At 36.9% G+C, this 7,865-nt stretch overlaps 1 long non-coding RNA gene across 1 annotated transcript in view; it reads right to left on the reverse strand.

Annotated features, from left to right (window-relative positions):
• LOC136707790 (uncharacterized) overlaps window positions 1–7,582 on the reverse strand; it is a 70,686-nt gene extending 63,104 nt beyond the window's left edge. The window contains exons 1-2 of the long non-coding RNA XR_010804247.1: window positions 7,468–7,582; window positions 5,024–5,270 (exon numbers count right to left, since the gene is read on the reverse strand). This is a non-coding gene — a long non-coding RNA (uncharacterized lncRNA). The remainder of the gene's footprint in view (window positions 1–5,023; window positions 5,271–7,467) is intronic.
• Between the last annotated feature and the right edge of the window lie 283 nt (window positions 7,583–7,865).

Raw genomic sequence — 7,865 nt, forward strand, 5'->3', positions numbered from 1 at the left:
GGCTTCCATCTCATATCTGCTGCCAAAGGCTTCACAGCTATTAAAATATACATTTTAAATTAGGACACTGCATGATTAGGCCTTTTCCTCTCTTTTAGTGACACTCAAAAGTGTCAGCCAATTAGTTTTAAGAAACAAGCACCCCCACAATATCATTAATCCAAGCCACCAAGAGGGTGAGATAGGAAGCTAAGCCATAATGGTTGCAATCAACAACAATTAACAGAAAGTGATCGCTACTCACTTAGACAAGTCATTAAGATGAGTGGCCAGCACCCAGAATGACCTCTGAAAAATCACATTAAGTGACAAGACAATGGGAAAGACACCACAGAATCATACATTAAAATGGCAGAACACTTAAAAAACATACAGAGTAAGATGTAAAACATCCTATGCCAATTCATTACAGCCTCCCCCCATTTCTTCCTACCAGCAATCAGAACATTCTTGTAATCTTTGGCCATTTAAATCCTAACCCAACCCGAATGGGGTTGCAGTGGTTGTTTCTGGTCTGATAACCAACCAGCTACACCTAACACCGAAGCTTACACACTGGGCTCGGCCCTTGTGTAACCAACTCAGCCAATGCGTTGCTAGCTCTTCACAGGGATCCACCCCTTGTAAGTGTTTCGCTGAATAAAACCCACGACACCTCCAGAAGGCTTAATTCTGGCATCGGAGACAAACCCCGCCTCCCCCCACCTCTAAGCTAGTGTTACAACCCATTTTTCAACAACCGTGAAACCACAGTGGCCTCCCTTGTGACTAAGGCTGTACCAAGCCCCACTGGCACTGTTGATGCATCCTCAGTGCCACCAGTTCCATGTGAATTTTATGTAATATCAGCAGCAGCCGCAATAGCAATAACACCCCTCTCATCCAGTATGTTTTCCCAACTACTCTGTGCTCAACTTATCCACAACCACTGACCAGAGCTTTCAACCATTTCTGATAACCCTTTCAGAGATGCCTTACACCTGACTGGTTAGTTGAGTAGTATTAGCGCAAGAGACAGGGAGATTCCTGGTTATGAGCAACGTGTTTTCAAACACATTAACAACAAAAACAATCAGATTAAATGGCTAACAGCAATCCTGTTCCCTTTAGTCTTATAACTATGTAAATCTGAATACTCTAACACATCTGCTTTAATTTTCAACAAAAAAAATAAACTAATGTCTGTATAAAAATGAGTACATGTGCATGATTCACATGAAGACAAAAGGGGAAGGGTTAAATCTCTGATCTCAGAAAACTAATCTCTGATGGAAATCTAGCAGTTATTCCTCTGTCAGATTGTGTCTTTTGCTGTACACAGAAGCCCCCCCCCACCCCCACCCCCCAATGTTCATGTGGATTTTTCCTCTTTTACTTGAGACTGGAACAGAAGGCAGAAAAGTTTCTATCCACAGAAATAATTACCACTGCTTGTTTGTGAAGAAAGACTCAGACAATGGAATTGAATTCTGATAAATGAAATTGGTTACTGAACTAAAGGCAGTTTGTCTGAACATCCTGCCAAACACTGCCCCCCACCCCCACCCTACCAAAAAAAAAAAAAAAGTAATTAAACCTGCTAGGTATGCCAGGAAAAATAAGTTCTGAGCAAATTCCTCATAATTCCTACTCAAAATGCAGCTCTAACCATCTTCTCCCAGCTAATATCTTCAGAGCTTTAACACCAAGCCGCTATATGCTAATTTGACACTGTCAAAGGTGACATGCATAAACATTAAACGCTTAACAGATAATTTTATAAATAACAACAATCCTTGACTTTTTATTTAAATGTGATTGAAGCAGTGGAAAAAAGGCTTAATAGTAACGCTCCCATAATTCAATGAATAACAATCCCTTAATTTAAGGTGAGAGAATAGATCTAGAGAAATGTGAAATAATTCATGATAATGCTGGAATCTGGAGAGAGGGATTCAGTCCTCTAATCAGTTTATGCCACGAAACCCACAAGTAAGGCTAAATAAATAAAATGAGAAATGTAGATGTTTAACTCCTTCAGCCATTTAACTATTTAAGTTTCATTAATACACTCCCTTTAAGTCCATTAACTTAAATGGGGGGGGGGTCATTTGGAATATGAAATTTCAAAATCATGTTGTAATAACAGTCATTCATAATTGTAGCCTACGGCTCTTGCACACGATTGCCAGATCACCTACTACTTTACCAGACATGCAATATCTCTGTATCATAAATGGGCTTGGAAATATCATTCTTTACTTCAGGCATCTAAGTGTTTTGACAGGCCAAAACTAGATTACACCCAATCATAAATCACTGATCATGTATTTAATCCCATAATCCACACTCCATGATTGCTTCCATTTATCTCATTGTAAAACTGTTTCAGTTTATTTCTTAGAGTTCTCTCAAATATCGGCTTCTGTTTCTGCACATTCAGAATGGGAACAAACAGCATCTATATGCTTTTTATTTCACATATTTTTGTAATCTCCTAAATTAAAAGGTAATTTTAAAGGTAAAGGTAAGCTTTTTGTTTACAGAAAAAAATAGGTGATTTCATATTTACTCCTCCTCTTGATCTGGAAAAGTGTGACATTAAATAACTTGTTTTGAAGTGTTTCATGAAGCAAAAAATGTTTTTATAGTTTTCCATCTGGGATTGTTCAATTACTACAAAGTTAAAAAAAAAAAAAAAAAAGATGGTAAAATCCAAACATGGGTACTCCAGTTACGCTACAGACATGAGAATGCAACTGTTTTAAGAGGGGGGAGGAGGAGAAAAGAAAAAAAAAACCAATGCAGTTAAACATGGTCACAAGTGTAGACAGTGTTTATCATGGAGCACTGCTAAACAACATAAGGTCATGAGTTCATGTTGTAGACAACTCCAAGGCTACGCCAACTTGCCAGAAACAGCAACAAAGCATGAAAGGATTGAAGAGACTGTTGAGGCTTTTAGCAGGATGAAGATGCCCATCTTTCCCACAGAAATCAATTAAAACTGCCAATTCACATTGATCAAACAAGCAGGAGATCAGCCAAGTCAGACCTTGATTACTGGAGATGTAGACAGTCAATTGGACGCAACCAATGGACTATTGTTATTTACTGTAACTTTGCAGAACCCATTTGTTATTTTGCATCAGTAAAGGTGTAGTCAATGATGAGCAGAAAACCAAGACAAATCAGCTGACAAACAAAGACAGTCACTCATTAAGAACAAAATCAAAACATACTTGCAGGACACCATCAGAGTGAATATTTTCGAAGGCCAGCTGTATCATTAACAAGACCTGAAGTTATGTATGAGCACTCATCAGCCTTGTGATTGATACGTCAGTCCAATCTTTTGTTTTGGACCATTTTCTTGTGTAGGAAAGTGATTAAAGGGAAGAAAAATGTTTGCTTGTTCATCTTAAACACTTATTTACGTTCTGAAATATGTATATGGTTCATTTATTGAATTACATTAAGATTTGTTTATATTTACATTATATTAAATTGTTTGTCAAATTTAATGTTGTAAATGTTATGTTTATTTTAAACATAAATACGTGTGCTGTCTCAATTATACAAATCCATATGGCTGTTGATTTAAACAGGCTGCATTTCAGATGTTTCACCATAGGCAGTGTCTCTTCTACTGATTGTTAAATGTTCAAAAATATATTCCAATGTTTGTCATTGACTCTTACCATGGTGGAAATCACTACAAATGCATGCAAATGGATTTACAGATTGCTCTTGCAGAGAATAGTTGAATATTTGTATTTAATGGCCAAATCTGATTCATCTGATAAAATTAAGCCCAACTTAATAGCTCTATCAAGACCTACACGAACACTAGTCTCGAATTTGTCTTTTCTTGTTTTGATAGAGCTCCTAAATAGGGCATAATTTAATTTAAATCATCCATTTTAACTGCCAAATAAACTCTTTCCAAAGGTTGTCACATTGTCATTCACATGGCAATATTATCTACATGTTTATAACTTCCACTCAACATTTAGCTGAAATGCGCAAAAGCATAGGTGCTCAAATGTTTTTGCAAAGACGTGCAAATGTTGTACAAAGATAGAAAACGTAATAAACCGTTACGCACTGGAAACAGGTGTGTTACTTTATCTTCTGCTGAAAAGTTTTTAAATGAATCTTGTGTGCACATGAATGAATCACAAATCCCTCCCACAGCAGCAGCTGCATTCTCCATTATCTGGTTTGATATATGCACAAGCAAATATCTTGATGCAGGAATCACTGATTAATAGTAACACATTATATTGTGCTATTCAAGATACTCAAAATCTTTGAAATAACTTTGAAATAGGTAACTTGATTAAAACATACACAACTGTCCTTTAAGCCTGTTCATAAAGTCTGTTAAGGCTACACATCTGAACCCGTGTCCGTAGCAAGACTTTTGGGATTTTAAGACATTAAGACAAATTAAGGCTTAAGACATACTTAAGACTTTAAGGATCTGGAGACACCTTGATAACCACAGAGGCACAAACCCGATCTCATCATAACGAAACATGCAGTAGTCTTCCTTAAAAGGCAATGTTCAATTAAAAAAAATAAATAAATACAGCTCTCCACAGTTTGTTTGCATGCTGCAAGCTGATCTAATATGTTTACGAAGCTCAAGTGTCAGGGAATGACTTAATGAAATACAATACCTAAAAGAAATTATATCGATTTGAAACACCCTCAAACACACCTTAAAAGATACAGCTGCCCAGAATGTTGATGTTCCCTTTAAGTACCGATGTCCACAATGTGCTTTTAAAAGCATATTCTCAAAATATTCCTCAATAAAATGGTCTCATTGTCCAAATCTATATGAAACAGTTACCATGCTACTAATTCCTTTTATTAGGCTATAAACAATTCAGCTACTCCTAAGAACTGTGGCCTACAATTAAAAATGCAGGCTTTTGGAGCCATTTGACACTGCTGGTATGAAAACGTCATTAAATCACTGCATTAAGACTAGTGTAGTGAGGTTTTAAAAAAAAAATTATAATAATAAAAATACCTTAACACTTCAGGTTCACTGGTTGATGGGATACGTCACACCTTACAATTAACTGTAATGTTCTTTCAGAACAGCAGGTAATTTCAGCAGGGCATCTGTAATATTGATGAGAGACCCGACGCATAGCCTTTTGCAGCCAACAGCCAATTAGATGTGAGCACAAACACTGGCGTGTGCAGCGGAGCTCTCCAGTGGAGGACAGATTAAATGGTGCTGGATGCACATATCCTCAAATAACCAGTATTACCTGCAAGAGAAAAAGAGTGAGTCACAAAAATATGCCGTTACAGCCTTTATTTGAATTTCCAATGCCACCTTAAAGGCTAAGCACCACTTAATGGACCTCCATGAATATTTCACATTATTATTTTAGTTACTGACATATATAAGTATGAATTAAAATGAAAATAGCATGCTTAATTTGCTTTAAAACTGACAATTTTATTAAATTGGCAGAAAAACCCGAGCTCGCTACGGAAGTTCTTGAACGCAACCGTGATGTCACTGGTGGACAACAGCTGAACAACGCAGCGGTAAAACACCGTTATGACAGTATCTAGCTAGCTAAATAACCAACATTATTTATGACAATAGCCTAGCAATAAGCCAAACTCAAATTTAGAGGTACCGTTATTCTTGTAAATGTGATCAAAGTCGAAAACGGTCTTTTAAACCTTATTCCTTGAATTAGTAAGAAATAACATGTTTTCTGACTATCAATAAACACAAGTTAGGAACTCAGATTCCACTGTATTTATTTGTTTGACACTTTCATATAGCTGGTGCTTAGCCTTTAAATGACACTGTGGCGTCTGCTACTGCTAATGTTTCTGAACCATTTAAGGTGAACATTAGGCTGTGCATTAAGGTGTGCATTGGTACAAACAGCAATATTTAAAACTGTAGCAGCTGCAATGTGAAAGTGCAAACTCTGAACTCCTAGGGGAAAAAAATTTAATAAAAAAAACAGCCAATTCAGTGCAAAAAAAGAAAACAGCCAGTTCAATTACTGACAAAACTGAAACATCACTCAAGATTCTACGCTGAACAACATGGATGTATGGCTAACTGTTTAAGTAGACAAGTACAAAGTAAGCTATATGCAGGGTAACTACATGCACACGTGGCTTTTAGTATGAATTAACATTTCAGAATATTTCAGACACCATGGATTGTGCCACTTCTGGAGTGGAATATTTCATTAATAAATCAATCCAAATAAACCCACACTGTTTAAAGACCACAAAAAGTGCACTACTTTTGCAAACAACAACAGATGTATGTCTATTCAGTCTTCATCACAAAGCACCGGTGAAAAATGCATAAGCCACAAACATGTTAAGCGCAATACAATGAAGTACTGTACTTTACATTGAACACAATGGAAAAGTACCCAGATGATGCCAAAATACTGCTTTTAAGCTTTCTGAAAACAAGTTACATATTATTTTAGTTTCCAGTTATTTCATGAGTTGCACCAACATGTATACCATGCTAACAGAGGGAGTGAATGTGTATGCGAGGACAGGGTTTAGAAAACCATTTCATTATGTGTCTCACCTTTAAAAACAACCTTACAATGAAAAGAAAATATAACCAATGTTATGCTCTAATAAGTACTTTAGGATCATCTCTGTATTTTTAAAAAGTCTTAGACAACTTCATTAAACTATTTTGAAGTTATAGTTTAAACATACATCGCAATATATTATAGAATATGTCCATTTAGTTTTAGCTAAGGTAAGATAGCAAGATTTTAGCACAAGATTTACACTTTATTGTAAGAACAAAAATATTCAGGCCAAGGTCATGCCCCCACCCCCACCCCCACAGGGATGGGCGGTACCCGTTTGACTCGAGGGCAACAAACATCATTAGCCATATTTCAAAAACAAAACAAACAAACACACACACACAAACGCAAGCACAGAACATATGTATTTTAGTTTCGGAGTCACTCCTGGCTCACACCCAGACTTCCACAGCCAGCAGAGGCGTATTTACCAGAGGTAGGCCGCAAAATGGAACAGCACAACAAACTGAAGGAAATAATTCTCTACAATCCGCGCAAGTTAATCACTAAACCCCTTAACACACACATTTAACGTCAAAGAAAAAAATAAACGTGCAAAAATGTGCAATATCCATGGCGACTCCAAACTCAGTACTTAATCCAGATTACAGAATTAGTTTGATAAATCGAGAAATGCATCAATGACGTTTAAAGTGTGTAAAACTGATAAAATAAATAATGAGATCATATTGCCAAATGCATTATTACCGTTAACCTTACACAAAAAACCCTAATACACTGGTGCTTAAACAAACAGCTGGGACATAACACAAACAGAGAATAACATAAATATGTGTTTCCAGGTCAACATGAAGATACACACATGCCCCAGCGTGTTTTACTTTATGGTCATTTTCAACTTAGTACTCACCTGATAAAGAGGGTTAAACTGAGAATGGATGAGAGGCGGCTTTCTGTCTCAAACGCTTACTTTGACTGAGATAAAAACGTCGATGTATAGTACATAATTACAGCGCTCTATATACTGCCACCTAGTGTTGCACCCGCCAACAGCAGATATAAATATCAAATGTACAATCTAACAACAGATATCATTACATTAATATTCATTCATTCATTGTCTGTAACCCTTATCCAGTTCAGGGTCGCGGTGGGTCCAGATCCTACCTGGAATCACTGGGCGCAAGGCGGGAACACACCCTGGAGGGGGCGCCGGTCTTTCACAGGGCACATTATTTAAATGAATGATAAAATAAGTATGTGAACAGGAATGTGACCACCTTTTTGGCATCATAATAGCAATCTCTG

This window comes from Hoplias malabaricus, chromosome 9 (assembly GCF_029633855.1).
Source record: "Hoplias malabaricus isolate fHopMal1 chromosome 9, fHopMal1.hap1, whole genome shotgun sequence".
NCBI classification, from domain to species: domain Eukaryota; kingdom Metazoa; phylum Chordata; class Actinopteri; order Characiformes; family Erythrinidae; genus Hoplias; species Hoplias malabaricus.